Source organism: Musca vetustissima, unplaced genomic scaffold, assembly GCF_032173495.1.
Source record: "Musca vetustissima isolate MV318-11 ecotype Yass unplaced genomic scaffold, APGP_CSIRO_Mvet_v1 utg2113, whole genome shotgun sequence".
Taxonomy (NCBI): domain Eukaryota; kingdom Metazoa; phylum Arthropoda; class Insecta; order Diptera; family Muscidae; genus Musca; species Musca vetustissima.
In genome coordinates this window covers 102,634-120,860 of record NW_026882469.1, presented here as the reverse complement: position 1 = coordinate 120,860, position 18,227 = coordinate 102,634, and the positions used below count along the sequence as shown (strand labels likewise).

The 18,227-nt window shown below is 33.3% G+C and overlaps 1 protein-coding gene across 1 annotated transcript in view; it reads right to left on the bottom strand.

Moving 5' to 3' along the window:
- LOC133328924 (G protein alpha i subunit) overlaps window positions 1-18,227 on the bottom strand; it is a 44,048-nt gene that overhangs the window by 7,010 nt on the left and 18,811 nt on the right. The window lies entirely within an intron of this gene.

Genomic DNA, 18,227 nt, shown 5'->3' with positions numbered 1-18,227 from the left:
AAGATTAAAACATATATTTCTGTAGAGAAACCTCTTCTGGAAACTGTCTATTTCGTAATGGAAAAAGGAATAATAAAACCCGTCTGTAGTAATTCCGTAGACCTCCTCAAATCATTGTCTGGTGCTAGACAACTTTCGGCAACACCGACAGACACTTTTTTACTTGCTTTCTTGTAAAAAACCAATAGAACTTATCGAAGCCCAAGGGGAGGAAAAATATGCCAATAACTTTTCATATAGCAAACATGTTCTTATAGCAAGTCTAGAGGATTTCATTTTGTAGGACCAATAGATATTCATCTACTGCTTATAGATATCTCACACACAGATTGGAAATAGAATTAATTTAGTGATGAACTAGTAACACATAGCAAATTGTCACTTTCCGTAGAGAAGACGGTGTTTAAATCAAACAAGTATTGAGTTTGGCTGTGCAATTACTGGGCGAATTTATTTTTATTTTTTATGTCTTGTAGTACTTTTTTCTGTGTATGCGTCCTCCTCTTCATTTTCATTCATAAAAATGGTTTTACTTAATTATTTACTACGTTGTGTTTTTTGCATTATTGTTTTTGTCTATTATTATTTATTAGTGGAAAAATGAATGAACAAATGATGAACATAACTATTGAAACAAAAAAATCAAAAACCTAGTCAGGGGAGATTGGAAAAATTAAGAAATAACTTTTTTGCCAGAAATTTCCATTTGAATGTAAAAGTTTATGGGGCCAATACTACGCTTGTTATTGTTAATAATTTTGAGGTTTTTGATACTGAAAATTGTTGTTGTTGTTTCGATATATTAGTTCACATTTCTATGAATTATAACCGCATTATTATATTAATATTTATTATGTTTTGTTTCGTACTTATTTCTTTCTTACTCATTCAAATTCAAATCAAAATTATTATGTCATTTTTTTTGCTTAACTTCAATCACTTTATTTGTGACGAAAAAGTGCATTGAAATTCATAAAAAAAAAATTAAATTGTCTGGCCACTTTGAAAGTAAAAGTAGGTGAATTGTGTTGGTGACAGGTGTATTAAAAAAAAATAATGTAGGTGTGGGTGGGATAGAGCAATAAAGAAAAATAATAGAAAATATCAAAATAGTTAGTTTCTCAAGCCTCCAAATCTCGCACTAATGAACAGTGGTTCTTTGGGCCTTCTTCGAAAAAATTAATTGGGTTTCTTTTCAGAACAACAGAACAAGTGGTAATTTTATGTTTTTAAACAATACAATAACTAGAGTTTTACTTCGTACATTCAAGTTATTGAAGATCTTTCGGGATTTTCCTTGTAAATATCCTATAGATATTCTTATTGAATATAATGTAGAAATTTACTTACGAGACCAGTTCGGAAAATTCTTAGCTTAGCCACAAAAAAAAGCTGTATAAACAGAAAAAAAGTTAAGTGTTTTGGAAACTTCCATTTCTGTTATGAACACATGTTAAATTTTGTTTCGATCTGGCAACTCTTTCATATAGAAACAGGTGTTCAAAAACGGCGCATCCGCATTTTTTACAATTATAAATGCGTGCTTTTATTGTATTTTTTGAACACATGATTCTATATGATGGTGTTGCCAGATCGAAACAAAATTTAACATGTGTTCATAACATGTGTTCAAAACACTTAAGGTTTTTCTGTTTATACTGCTCATTTTGTGCTAGGCTAAGAACTTTTCGAACCGCCCTCGTATAAAAGATCAATACACTTTCATAAAAGATTTTTCTATAAGACCTAGAGAGGTTTTTTATACCCTCAGCCCTTATGTTTAGCATAGTAAAATATTTTTTCATCAATAATTCTTCGATAGCATTTTTATAACCTCAGTCTTATGGCTAATGGGGAGGGGGGTATATACATTTTGATATGGCAAAAATGTGTCTCATCGAAATATTGAGTTTAGATCGCTTGTTTCTTTGGGCCAAATCAGTTTCACACCATTTGGAGTTGATTTACAAATCCGTCCGGTCGGCCTTCGAGTGGCACGATAATTTTCATCCATACTCATTTTAATATTTATAAATTGAATATTAGGAGAATGGTATGTCCGATTTGATCCTAACTTTGCAAGTTGTAATATTTCTTTCAAACTCAAATCAAGTTTGAAAATTAGGATATTCGGTCCACTTTTTCTGGTCAAAATTTTGCTGAAAATTAAATTGAACTGAACTTTGCACAATCAAATATTTTAACCATGCCTTTATTATGTTATAAGTTAGGACTTATTGGTTCATTCCTTCTGGAACCTCCTACAAAGAGCCAAAATTGTAAAAATTGGAGCAAAAGGAACATATAAATATAATCTAAGCTTTGTGCATTGGTAATATATTTACCTTACATATATCAAGCTTGAATACGGAAACCGTTGGTCCACCTTTTTCTGGTACCCTTTCCCACAAAGTGCCAATACTTTGTAAATTTGTTAATCCAATATCAAGATAATGGAATGCCAGGTTTCAAACCAAAACTTGCACATCTTAATTTGTTTCCAAATCTAATTCTAAACCAGTGAGCGGAGCCGTATAGTCGAATGGAGCCGACCATACGATACCCTACACAACTACCACGGAACTCAAACATTCTGTGAATTTTTTTCCGAGCCTGGGCAATATTTCGCGATAGTTGGACCCTCTTGCCCGATTAGACGTCACCAGCACCTCTTCCTTACAATCACATATTTTCCGAATTTTACTAATATTCAGTACAGTCCTTCTAATTACTTGTCCATATTACCTTCACCGTGGGTTCTGTTGTGGCGTTCGGCATATAATTGTGGCCTATATATCAACTCGACCATAATTGGAACCTCATGGAACATTTCAAAGCGATCAGTGATTACTGAATAATATCTGAATACGTAAGCACCTGTAAATAATTATGTGTAACTCCCACATCCGAGTACATACGACAATATAATTGGTATCAATGTAAATGTCAACCACTCCTCTTGGATATGCTATAAACTTCTCGAGTCTATGTCCTTCAGGAGTAAATATATACGCTGTAGAATAAAATTTTTGCCATTTTTCACACAAAAATCAGGATCCATTTGACACGCTAAATATTGACTGATCTTTATCGAAACGGGCATGTTTGACCCTTTGACCCGATTCCCTTCTCCATAATTGCGGCCTCTGGAGCGACCAGAAAAACCAGTCCATTTCATTCCCTAAACATCAACCGATCATTAGCGAAAACAATAGGGGTCTTCATTGGCCAGAACTCATCCTACATGCAAAATTTCGTGAAGATTGGTTCATAACTATGGTCAGTATCGTGTTTACAAATTATAATGGACAGACGGACGGACGGACATACATGTCTAGATCGACTCAGCCAGTCGAGATATGACGATCGGTATACTTAAAGGTGGGCCTAGGATCAATATTTCGCGGCGTTATAAACTCTTGGGGCTGCACAAAGCTATAATACCCTGACAGCATAGTTGTGTAGGGTATAAAAACCCTCTTCTTGTACCTCCGCAAACAGGGCCAACTCTTTGAAAAACATATAACTTATTAATAAAATCTGCATTTTTACTCATACTTCTTATCCTGCCTGGAGACATTCTTATTATAGAAAATATAATTTTTCAACAATAAGAAAAATCTCTTCTATGGAATATTTAAGATTTTTTTTTTTGAAAATAATGATGGGCATTTCCATTTCATAGTTGTTGTTGGGTTTTGTTTTTTTTCTATTTCAATTTCCTCCTTCAATAGCAATTGGCAGTATTACTCAATCAATGTAGTAGTTTTATCTCTATTAAAAATCTAAAAGGGGGTACATACCTTACCCCCGCTTTTTCCATTTCACATTTAGATCTATTAATTAATGATTACTCAGCCAATAAAAGCAAGATAGATGAATGCGATAAACTTACATAGAATGATTTATATTGTTATGGGGTTATTTAATAAGAAAATATATTAAATGGTATTTGTATGTAATACAAATACAAATATATTTCATGTTTGAGCATTAAAAGTAATTACTCAGAGACAATATAAGGAAATTAATCAAAATATTGAAAAAAACCAGTGAGCGGAGTAGTATAGTCGGACGGGGCCGACCATATGATACCCTACACAACTTCCACGAACAACTAACTTTCTGTGGATCTATATTCTGAGCTTGGGCAATATTTCGCGATATATGAACCATCTGGACCACTAGAGGCCGACAATTATTACTAATGTTCTGTACATCCCTTTGTAATTTTTCATACAAAAGTCAGGGTCCATATTGACCGATCCTTATCAAAACAGGCATGCTTATTCTTTGGCCCGATCCTATTCTCTATGTAAAAATTCGAGAAGTTTTATTTAAAAAAAAATAAATTTTATTAATTAAATTAAACTTAGTGATTGAAGTTCGACTCGAGGGGTAAACATTTATTTATAATCGTACAAAGATTATCCCCCTTACATACAAAAACTCAAATAAAAATTAATTTATAACCTAATATATATATATATATATATATATATATATTTATAGCATCTATCGTTCCACTACAACTATCTGCTACCTCAAAATATTGAAAATTCCAAATTTCACAAATTATCGAAGTACTTCACCTATTTTTTGTTATTCCATGGAATTTTCTCATTACGTCAAAACTTTTAAATATGGAGCGAAAAATGTTAATTAAATAAAAAAGTCAATTTATATATTCCTTAGCAAGTCATAAAGTTCAATATTATTAGAAGATATTCTGTCATTTACAACACTTTTCATAACAACACTCATAGCATACATCGAAGAGAAGATAACTCATCTTTCTCTTCTTTGTGTGAGCCATACCAAGAAAACCACAAACCAGAACGAGAACGATTTTGTTTTGGCCCTTTAACTCAATTAAAAACGAATTCATATAAGAAATAAATTTTAATCATAAATGTCAAAACAAAAAACACTTGGGATGGTCAAAGAAAAAACACAAAGTTGTTGCTTCGGAACTATCACAAAAGCACAGCGGAAGCTAAGTAGCAAAAATATTACAAAAAAAACACGAAACTGATGCTGACAAATTAAACAGCCAAGCACTTGAAATATATTTTTTTTTGTTCAAGTGTCATAGTAGTCTGTATGTTTGTCGTATCTCTTCCTCTCCCTCTCTCTCTAAGCTTGTCATAAATTCTGTTGGGTTTCCTTGTGTTGAAATTAATCAAGTGAAAGCGCTTTGGGATGATGAGTGTTGTGGACATTTGAAATAAATGGCTAAATAGCCTAGAGCCGGCCGTACAAACCAAACAGTACTGAATTTAGCTTAAACACAAACGGAAATGCCATGTCAAACAATTGTACAAACAAATAATTAAATGCAACAATTTCAAATACGCTGCTTGGTGGCTGTTGTTGTCCATTTTCTGTGTGTTTTAATGGAATGAAACGGAACAAAAAATTTAATCAATTGATTCGAAATACAAAAAAAAAAAAACAATATATTTAGTTCTAACAAATTTGCCATTAATTAATATGTTTACGATAGTAAATTATTGAAAAAGGGGAAATGGGTGATTTTTTACAATATCATTCCAAACTTACGATTTCGATCTGCTCCTGAGGTTCGCAACAACAAATGAGTCATCGACTTGTGGTCATATAGTGGAAAGAACAAGCACCCCATATATATATATATATATATATTAGACTTATACAGCCCGATTTTCATTATTTTTTTAAAGGGATTGGATTTCATATTAATTTAATAAAAAAAAACGGAATATACCTTGTTTACTACATACGGGGGCAGTTCGGAAAGTACTTAGCCTAGCACAGAAAAAAGTTAAATGTTTTGGAAACTTTCATCTCTGTTATGAACACATGTTAAATTTTGTTTCGATCTGGCAACTCCTTCATATAGAAACAGGTGTTCAAAAAAGACGCATCCACAATTTTTTACAATAAAATCACTAATTTCTAATTTTTCCATTGCAAAAAATTGCGGATGTGTCTTTTTAACAGGTAATAGGGTTTTCTAAGTTTGGTTCAAATCAATTTTGACAATTTTATAAAGGGAGGTTCCAGAAGGAATGGAACGATATTCCCCATCTTCGAACTGAATCTAAGTTTGGAAGAAATATTACGATGACCAAAATTTTGATGAAATCGGTTAGTCCCTTCGAAAGTTATCGTGCCACTCGAAGGCCGGACGGACATTTGTAAATCGACTCCAAATGTTGTGAAACGGATTTGGACTATAGAAACAGGAGGCCTAAACCCAATATTTCGATGAGGCACATTTTTGCCCTATGAAAGTGTATATACCCCCTTCTCATTAGCCATTAGACTGATGGTATAAAAATGATATCGAAGAATTTTGTGGAAAAAATATTTTACTATGGTAGGGCACGGACTTTCCTATTGACATGATAGAATGTTTTTCTCAACTTTAAAATAAAAAGAATTAATAATTAATTCGTTTTTCATTATACAGACAGAGAAAGCTTCTTCGCATGATATTTTAAAATGTATTTTCAGGTCCGAAATATTGAATTTCTTCGGACCATCTCATTGTAACCAGACTTCCACTTCCAATTTTTATTAAATGCTAGTATATAATACTAAGACTTGTGGAAGTTTGGATCAAGACGGACTTTCCATTCTCAATATTGCCCACAAAGGATCAAAATTTCGATTATTTAAAAAATCCAATATTTCCGATTTGATTCAAGCTGTGAACTCAACTTCGAAGGTGTAAACTATTGGTCAACTCCTTCTGGTACTCTTCATACGTAATTTATTCGTTTTTCCCTAAAGACAGAGAAGCTTCTTTGGGGGGATTCTTCAGCTAAAAGCTCTTCTTCAGGTCCGAAAGATTGAAGGTCTTCGGACTATCCCATTTGAACCAGACTTCGGACTATCCGATTTGAACCAGAGGCTAGTAGTTATACTAAGACTAGTACAAGTCCGAAGGTGGAACCCATCGGTCCACTCCTGGTATCTCACACACAAAGGATCAAAATTTCGATTATTTAAAAAATCTAATATTTACAATTTGATTCAAGCTGTGCATATAGTAATATTTCTTACAAACTCAAATCAACTTCGAAGATGTAAAATATCGGTCAACTCCTTCTGGTACTCTTGCCCACACAAATATATTTTTTTTTTCATGCGAACCTACAATCCGATTTGAACTAAACTTTTCTTAAACTTCAAAGACTATTATTTGAACCATGCCTATATAATGTTTGAAGATGGAACTTAACGGACCACTTCTTCTAGTTCACACACCCATCCACTAGGGCCCGAAAATTTGTAAATCATATTTATGTGAACGGAAGTGAATGGAATTTTATTGAAAACATGGCAATATTTATACCCTACACAACTATGTTGTAACGGCGCGAAATATTGGTCCTAGATCCACCTTTAAGTATACCGATCGTCATATCTCGACTAGCTGAGTCGATGTAGATATGTATGTCCGCCCGTCCGTCTGTCCATTATAATTTGAAAACACGATATAGGCCACAGTTATAGATCAATCTTCACGAAATTTTGTATGTAGGATGGGTTGTGGGCCAATTGTTTTTGGTAAAGATCGGTTAATATTTAGAGGATGAAATGGCCAACAAGTTTATTTTTGTCGGATTGGTCCAAATATCGCGCATTTTTTTAGCGGGTCAAATGGGCCCTGACTTTTACAAAATTTATTTTCTATGGTGTATATATTTACCCCTGAAGGACATAGACCCGAGAAGTTGATCCAAGAGGAATGGTTCACCTTTAAATTGATACCAATTATATTGTTGTATGTTCTCGGAGGTGGAAGTTACACTTAAATATTTGCAGGTGCTCACGTATTCAGATATTATTTAGTAAGTCATTACCACACTAGAGGGCGGAAATATAGCGCTGATCGCTTTGAAATTTTCCATGAGGATCCAGGTATGATCAAGGACAACGCCTATAATTTTCGGAAAATATGTCAGTGTAAGGAATATGTTGATCTCTAATCGGCCAAGAGGGTGCAACAAATATCTCGAAATATCGTAAATATCTCAGGCTCAATATAAACGTCAGCAGAGAGTTAGAGTTCCGTGGTAGTTGTGTAAGGTATCGTATTGTCGGCCCGTCCGACTATTCTGCTCCGCTGCCGGTTAACTCCTTCTGGTACCTCCCCCAAAAATGTTTTGAAAAATTTGTAAATCCATTATCCGAATGCCCGATTGTGACATTTTTTAATTTTTGTTATACGATTTGATGACCATTGCTCCCATCTATCGATGGGAATCATTTACAGAGGAACCTAGGAAAAATTTTCATCAGCAGAAGCCCGAATGAGGATTTTTGCCTGTAGAAAACCAGAAGAAAGTATTCTGCTGAGAGTGTTATGTTTATAGAGGAACTTTTATGTAGAAGATCTTCTACATATTTTCTATATATATAGAGGACATTTGATATACCCATATATTATACATATAAAATATTCTATATATAGAATACTTTCATATCATATCAGTGACCTGCAGAGAACCGTTTTTACACACTTTTTTACAAAAATTAACAAAACCTGCACAACTAATTCTAAATGTGCTTACTTTTCTCTCTTTGTGAATTAAAAATTTTATGATCCTTCTAATAAAAAACAGGATTTTTTTTGTATATTTCGAACATCTTAAAATGCCTGCATACGTGCCTGTTAGTGAGTTGATATGTGAATATTTTAGAAAATAATCCATAAAAAATATGCTGTCAAACATTCCTGGTTTTGCAAGTTTGTTGCAACAGGTTTTTTGAAGAAGTGACTGCCGGCCTGCCTGTCTGTTTGGTGTCGGTTTTTTGTTATTATAATTTGATTGAATTAAAATAGTGTGGCGTTAGTTTTGGTCACATACACTTGTAGATACATGTGTATGGAAGAGTTGTATGTTGTTGCTTATCACTATGAATTTAAAAATATTGTGAATATTTTTTTTGTTTGGTGGCTTTGCACATTTTTCTTTTTATGGCAACGGCTCATAATTGTTATTCAAAACCTTAAAGCTGGAGGGGCTGCCGTATGTAGCTAATGAAGAAAAAAATCAAAACCTCATACGTGTGTGCCTTACCTCACCTCCTCGCACCGAACTAACGCATTATTATTGTTGTTGTTTTCTTGTTTCTTTCTTTGGGTTTTAGGTTTTTATGGAAATACTAAAAACAACAACAATACTATTTGTATACAGCTTTTTTAACAAAAGTAAAAAAAAATTATGTGTTATTATTATTATTAATTTTGCAAAAGAAAAACATAAAAGCGAGCAGAATAAGGTAATACCAGGCAATAAATCCAATAGTTGTAAGACAATAAAAACAATCAATGTTTTTGTTTTTTTACAACACCACCCTGACTGACTGATCGGGCTTATAGCTCAGCTATATCAATCATCCATCATCACCCTCTCTTTCTCCTCTGTGTGTGCGGGTGTGTGTGGAAGGAGGAATGTGTTAAGCTAAGCAATTGTAATTTTACGAGCTTAGCAAAATATGGTAATGTCGATGGATGGATACGTTATGTGGACAATGAGTGCAAGTGCAACATGACGACAACCCCGACGTGTGAACACTTAACAAATAGTTGGAAATGTTAATCCGATAGTGGATTTAGAATAGAGCACAAAACGCACTTGCAATAAATTAGAAAAAAATAAAATCACATGAAATCGGAATACGGTGTGATTACAGATAGAATATTTTTTACTGATCCAACCCCATTAAACCCGTTTCGGAAAACTTCAAAATATCGAAAATGGGGAGGTATCGTGATCATTTTTGGTAAGAAGATTTACCACACAATAAAAATAATAAATTAGAGGAAATTTGGTTGTAAAACGAGCCCGTGCTCGCCTAAATACCGAAATTTAGGAAGTATGGGCGATATATCATAGAAAGTTGATCAATGTTGATCAAATTTGAAAGGAAGTTTGGGGGGTATCATAGAAAGTTGATCAAAGTTGAAAGGGAAATTTTTAAGATCCCAAAATTGAACCTGTGAGCGGAGCAATATAGTCGGACGGGGCCGACCATACGACACCCTACACAATTACTACGGAACTCAAACTTTTTGCGGATTTTTATCCCGAGCCTGGGTAATATTTCGTGATAGTTGCACCCTCTTGCCCGATTAGAGATCAACAGCATCTCTTTCTAACACTATTCACCATGTGTTGTGTTGTTCTGCTTATAATTGTGGCCCATAGCTAGACTCGAAAAAATCCAAAAATTAAGTTATCGGTCCCTTCATCCCGATATTATTTTCTGATCATTACCGAAAATTATAGGCGTTGTTCTTGACCATAACTGGAACCTCGTGGAACGTTTCAAAACGATCAGCGCTATATTTCCGCCCTCCAGGATGGTAATGGGTTACTAAATAATATCTGAACACATAAGCACCTGTAAATATTTACTTGTAACTCCCATATCCGAGTACATACGACAATATAATTGGTAGCAATTTAAAGGTCAATCATTCCTCTTGGATATACCAACAACTTCTCGGGTCTATGTCCTACAGGGGTAAATGTATACGCTATAAAATACAAATGTTGTCATTTTTCACACAAACAATCAGGGTCCAGGTTTGACACGCTAAATATTTACCGATTTTTATCAAAACAGGCATGCTTATTCTTTGGCCCGATCCCCTTCTCCATGTAAAAATTCGCGATGCCATAATTATGGTCTCTGGAGCGACCAGAAAATCAGATTAAAATAAAGTTTTTGGTCCATTTTATCCCTTAAATATGAACCGATCTTTACCAAAAGCAATAGAGATCTTGGGCTGCACAAAGCTTTAATACCCTGAAAACATAGTTGTGTAGGGTATACAAATTAAACCCTTAATTGAAAAATATATTTAATATAAAATCCACAATTTAAAACCAGTGAGCGGAGCAGTATAGTCGGACGGGACCGACCATATGATACCCTACACAACTTCCACGAAACTATAACTTTCTGATGTTCTATATTCTGAGCTTGGGCAATATTTCGCGATATTTGAACCCTCTTGACCGACTAGAGGTCAACAAATATTACAAATATTCAGTACAGCCCTTCTAATCACTTGTTCAGATACCCTTCAACGTGAGTTGTGTTGTGATGTTCAGCTTTAAATTTTGGCCTATAGATCGACTCGAAAAAAGAACCAAAAAATAAGTTTTCGGTCCACTTCATCCCAAAATTATTATCTGATCATCACCGAAAATTATAGGCGTTGTCAATGGCAATAACTTGAACCTCATGGAAAATTTCAAAGCGATCAGCGCTATATTTCCGCCCTCTAGTGTGGTAATGGGTTACTAAATAATATATGAATACGTAAGCATCTGTAAATATTTATGTGTAAGTCCCGCATCCGAGTACATACGACAATTATCATTGGTATTAATTTAAAGGTCAACCGTTCCTCTTGGATATACCATCAACTTCTCAGGTCTATGTCCTTCAGAAGTAAAATAAAGTTTTTGGTCCATTTTATCCCTTAAATATTAACCGATCTTTACCAAAAGCAATAAAGATCTTCATTGGCCAGAACCCATCCTACATGCAAAAATTCGTGAAGATTGGTCCATAAATGCTGGCCTGTATCGTGTTTACAAATTGTAATGAACACACGGTCGGACGGGCGGACACACATGTCTAGATCGACTCAGCTAGTCGAGATATGACGATCGGTGTACTTAAAGGTGTGTCTAGGACCAACACTTCGCGGCGTTACAAACTCTTGGGGCTGCACAATGCTATAATACCCTGACAACATAGTTGTGTAGGGTATAAAAATTAAAGCCAAATTGACTAAAAAATCTTCTCAAAATACGGAATATTTAGGGTCAACGTTATATGGGGGTCTATCTTAGAATGTTGATCAAGGTTAATCAATTTTTGATAGGGAAATTTGATGAATCCAAAATAATAATTTAAAGCCAATAAGGCCAAAAAAAAGTGCCCAAAGGCAATATTCCGTCTTTAGGCCATATTTTTAGGGTTACCGTTAATTATATAGATGGTGTGGTCTATACCAAACTGTGGCCGATTTATGTCATATTTAATTCCAATTTTCGATAATTTATATAATTTTTGGGGTCTCCGGTGAATATTTCAAGGTGTTGAAAATCGAAACTGAAAAACTTAATTTACACTCCATTCTCTGAAATATTTTCTGGAAAAAAATCGAGAAATTTTTGAAAAAAGTAGACGCTTATAGTTTAAGGGAACCCCCCCCCCCCATTCTCGGGGTCAAAATTTTTTTTTTTTTTTTAATTTAATTCGAAACTGCTCTAATTCAAAAATGTCTCCACAAAATTTGAAGTCAAAATCTCAAGAGTGATTCTCAAACTTTAAACGTACTTTTCTCGAAGTGAGTGACTAATAACCCAATCGGTCCCAAATTTTGACACGTTTCTCTGGGAGTGTGTAGCTCTCGTATGAACTAGGATAAAGCCAATCGGTGAAGATCTTCCTTAAAAAGTAAAAAGAATAATTAAAAAAATCCAAGCCTAAAACTTAGCTGAAAAAAATTGTTTACCACTTTCCCAACCCTGTCAAATAATGATCAGACATTTTAAAACGATATGGTTTTTAATTATTCTTGTTATCTGTCAAATTCTTAAGGCAGCATATGTATGTATATATGTTTGTACACTATTTGGTTATGGCTGCTAATCATTCATTCATTTTTTTGGAATGGGGGCTTTTTAGCCGTTGGTGTTTATATTATGAACTGGCTAACAGCTGGTGATGAATGATCTTTTTTTTTTTTTTTTGTAAACAATAGCGGTTTAAATAGCAACAACAACATCTAACATTATCTCATTGACCTTTAACACAAATTTTGTAATACATAAATATATAAAAAAAACCTAAATTTTTGAAGCTTATCTGCTTCTTCAATATTGGATTAACATGACATTTTTATAGAGGACAAAAAAATCGCAAAAACAACAATCAAACAATGATATAGGCATTCAAATAAATAAAAATTTGGAATTTGCTGAAATCGTTACTAATGAGTGGCTACTTCTTATGCAAATAAAATTTTTTTAATATTTTTTTTGTTAAAAAAATATTTGCCAATGTTAGTAGTAGTTGGCCTTAAATGGCCATCAAATCGTTTTCTTTTTTTTAATTTTAATTTCAATTAAATTTGAATTTATTTTTTTCCATGATTTCTTTTCGTTCCTTTCTTTCATTCGTTTGCCAGTTTCAAGTAAGCGCAATTTTAATTACTTTCACTTTACTTTTTCTATGGTATTATTAAATAAAAAATTATTATTACTACCTACTACTACTACTTGAGTACTCCATTGTTGGTTTTGTTATTTTTTTTTGTCTAGTACTATTTTTTATTATTACTATTATTAAAAATTTATTATGTCTAGGGCATGGCTGCAGTCATGATTTTTTCTGCAATGACTTTTTTAACTGTCATTGTATTTTAATTCCAATAAGAGATTTATTTTCTTGTCTGTTATTGTTGTGAGATGAGAGCGAGAGAATTAAGTGGGAGTTTTCTTTTTGACCGCTTTGTTAGTGCAGTGAGGTTATGGTTGCCATAAAAAATAAATTACAGTGTAAATGCCAATTGAGAATTACTTTTAAATTATTGTAATTTTTTTTTAAAGAAAATTAAGTTTTTTTTAAAAAAAAGTTGAGTGATACATGACACCCTGGGACAATATCCCAAGCAAAAAACTGAGATAAATGATGAGTATTTGTGGCGAAATCCTCTGCCTTTTCCGAAAGTAATCAATGTGACCATAGCCCACTTTAATAATAATAATTTTGTTGTTTTTATTTTTTTGAAAACCACAAAAAGGGATTAGCTGGCTTACCTAAAAAAAAAGTTCTCCTATACAATAAGACCTGAAGATATTCACTGGTCATAAACAAAAAACTGGTGGTTCAAAAAACGCAGCTATTTCCCATCTGCAGCTCGAAGGACCAAATTATCAAGAAGAAGTGGAGAGGTGTTTTTTCAGTTTATCTTACAAGCACTCTTTATATTAAAAGAAGAAGATAAAGTAAACAAATCACCATGCTTTTAAAGTAAAAGACATGGAAAATGTGCTTTTAGCCAGCTCGAAGGACCATTTATTCAAAAAGGAAGATGTATAGTTATTTTCTTATTTAGCACTTTACAAATGCCCGGTAAGAACAGACCTATACCGTTTAGTTCATTATGTTGCATATAAAGAATTTTTTTGGAACTTCTTGGGTATTTAAAGGCTCGAAAGACGAATTAAGAAATTAAGATGCAGATTTATTTTCTTATTTAGATCCTTATAAGTATACACTAAGGACAGACATCTGTCGACTTTTTTATACTTCTACGTTGGTCCTTCAAGGTCCAAATGTTAAAGAATAAGTTTTAGAAGTAAATTTTGTGTGTGTTTTTACCAGCAATTACTAAAAAAAAGTATATATTCCGTCATCGTGCATATATTTCTACGTTTGATCCTCTTCAAGTCGGATATGACGAATATTGGTCCTTCGAGGTCCAAATGTTAATGGAGAAGTTTTAGAAGTAAAGTTTTTCTGAGTGTTTTAACAGCATTTTAAATATATATATATATATATATATATTCCGTTTTTTCTACCTTTGATCCTCTTCAAGTGTTTTTAAAGAAGATGTTTTAAAGTAAATCTTTTTTTTAGTGTTTTTACCACCAATTACTAAAAAATGATCTATGCCGTCATCGTGCATATATTTCTACGTTTGATCCTCTTCAAGTCAGGTATGACGAATATTGGTCCTTCAAGGTCCAAATGTTTAAGAAGATGTTTTAGAAGTTACGTTTTTCTGAGTGTTTTACCAGCAATTTTCTAAAAATATATATATATATATATATTCCGTTATCGTGCATATAATTCTACGTTTGATCCTCTCAAGTAGGATATGACGAATATTTTTATAAGATTTCATGGATTTTTGCTAATACCTAACATAGGTCAGGTTCCTTCTTTGGATACTGAGCGAAAATAGATCAACATCCATCATTTTCTGCTGTAGAAGTTTTTTTACCTATGAAAATCTGGCATGCCAGATGTGAAGCAAAAAATTAACGACTGAAGAAAAAGGAACTATATGAACGAAAGAAGTTCCGATCGTTCCTTTTGAGGAATAGTTTCTACTTTGAACTAGTATTGTTGTGGGTAATGATCCGTTAATATTTGGACCAAAACACATTATTTTTGAAGGAGTTCTGACCATAGAACAAGCTTTGCTCTGAAAATCTGACAAGGTATGAAAAGTATTCTTCCATTTGAGGAACCAAAATTCTAAATTGGAGTCATTTCTTCAAAATATTTTCCAAGACCCTTGTGAGCTATAAGGAACTGTATTAAAAGAGGTAAATAATCTATAAGGAACAAATTGTATATATAAGTATGCATTTCTTTCTCTGATTTCAACATACAAATATAAAGGCATTCTTCTTATAATACAATTATTCCAAACTTTCAGGAGCCTCTTATGCATTTTTCAAAGTGTCTCTTATCTAAATACATTAACATTTTACTAAAAAATAAAAAATCCCGACGAAGGTAAAATAAATTCATCAAATAATTAAGGAAGAACATTAAATTGAAATAAAAGACCCCGTCTTATTTTAGTTCGATGACATTTTGATATACCTAGAAAATGTAAAAAAAAAGAACAGCGGTCACACCACATGATAACCATGACCAAAAACAAAAAATGTTTATATTTCAAATAAATATTTCCTACTTGAGAATTTCATAATCGACATTATCAAATTGATTTTTTATGACGTTATCATTTTAGTGTTTTTTTAACCCAATGACCCAGAGCTCTGTTCTCCGCCCATCATTTTTTTGTTGTGGTTCTTATCACAAAAATGTTCACAGAGCCATAATTTTCGTTCCAAACAATCTGAAATTGAGTAACGTACAAATTATTATTGATTTTTTTAATATTTGTTCCGATTTTTATTAATTTTTTATGGGTCCCAGGGAGAGGGATCACAACACCACACATTCGATGCTGTTATTAAAAAAAATTAAGTTCCAATGAGATAAGCCTATCACACATATTTATTGAAATTTATTTAAAAAAAATATATGTCTATTTTTTCACCCAGTTTTCAGCAGCCATTTTTATCATTTCAATATTGGAATTTTGTTTATATGAGAAGGCAGACAAAAAAATCAAAAATAAAAATAGAACGCTTGATACCGTTAATGTATGTTTCATTGATTGTGTTTTGTTTAATCAAGCCGATTTTTTTTTGTTGTTATCATTCTTAAAACATATCATTTAAAGTTCTTGCCATGAATCGATTTTTGTTTTATTAATGGCCGTGCATAAATTATCATTAAAATTGTATTTTTAAAATATTGTATATGTTTTTTTAAGAGTGCGAGAATAGAATTTGCCATCTTTTAAAATTTGTGACGACACGTTAAGACTATTGGAGATAGGTAGAATGCTTATCATGTTATTAAATGTTATTCATTCTCAATTGAATTAATCCATACTTCTTATAACTCCCACCTCTGAGTGTTATTCAGAGAGAGTAAATGAGTTGACAAAAAGAGAGAATTAAAGTAGTCCACTCAGGCCGGCAGACTTGTTCGACAAGGAGATAACAATAGTTTGTCATGCTGCTGTTGTTAGGCGAACATTGACCATTGATCATGACATAGAGTTTAAACACAACCATAGAGTCTAGAGTCAGCGACGGTCATTTACCGTGTGTTTTTTAAAGGGGAGACACATAAGAAGACTTTCAGACTTGGCATGTTAAGTTGGTTTCTTTTATTGTAAAAGAATAAAGGAGAACGGCATCCAAATTCAAGTTTGACTCTGATATTCCCTTATAAATTGACAATTCATACGAAGCCAACTTAACAGGGCAGGCCACAAGCCTCGTATGTGTTTCCCCCCTTTATTGGCAACGGGAAATCCCGACGGCTGACGTTCGTGTCCAGCGGCTTGACGCTAGAATTGATTTTATTTTTTTCAGCGTCATACTCAAATTTCCTCTCTTGCTCTCAATTGAATTGCCATATTTTAGGTAAAAATCATCTGGGCTACCAACATTTCAATGGAAATTTATATAAAAACATATTGCAGTACTCTTTGAAAAAAACAAAGAATATTTGGAATTTTTTTTAACGAATTAATAATAAAATTAAAGCAAAATTGATCGAGGAAATAAAAATAATTACAAAATAATTTTTCCCAAGTTCCTTGACATTATTGTTTATTAAAAAATAAAATGAATTTGGTTTGTCAGAAAATGAAAAGAAATAATTGACATTTTGTGCCGCTAGACGTGAAGACGAAAAAAATTAACGACTTCAGCAAATGGAACTATATGAACAAAAGAAGTTCTGATCGTTCCTTTTGAGGAATAATTCCTCCTTTAAACTAGATTTGTTTTTGGCAATGATCCTTTAATATTTAGGGGATGTAATGGGCCAAAACACGTTATTTTTAAAGGGGTTCGGATCATAGGCCTTTTCATAATAAATGGTCAATATTTAGCGGTTCAATTCGAGTCAGATTTTTTGTGTGAAAAATTGAAAAAAAATATAGGACATAGACCAAAGAAGTTGACAGTATATCCAAGAGGAGTGGTTGACCATTAAATACCAATACTAATTACAGGTTGAGATAAAAAAACTGCAACGAAGTCAAACGCCATGATTTGTAAATTTTTTTAATTTTGTTGAATGAAAGCGAAAATGTCGGAAATAGCATTAAATTTTTGGAATAAGTTTAGATTTGTTCGAATTGGTCAACTTTGGCCTTCAAACGACCAATGAAACCGTCACACGCTACCCGAATGTTGGGCAGAGTTTGACGGTTTCTGCCGTATTTTGGCCCATTCCCGGCCAAGCGCTTGCTTTAGGTGATCGACACTTTGGTATTTTTTAGTGTCAACCTTGTTTTCCAAAATACTCCAGAGACAATAGTCCAACGAATTGGTATCCGAAGATTTTGGTGACCATTGTACGCTGGAAATGAAGCGAGGAATCTCATTTTGTAACCATTATTGGGTGGAGCGTGCTGAGAGCTATGATGCTGAGAGCTATGATGCTGAGTCCCGTGTGGAATGTCCAAAGTCTGCGAACAAAGTGCCCAAGCTTTAATACACCCTCCAGAATATTTTTGCGATAATATTTGGCATTTATTGTGATGCCACGGTCGATTAATACGAGCGGAGAGGGACCATCGGCTGTTATGGCGGCCC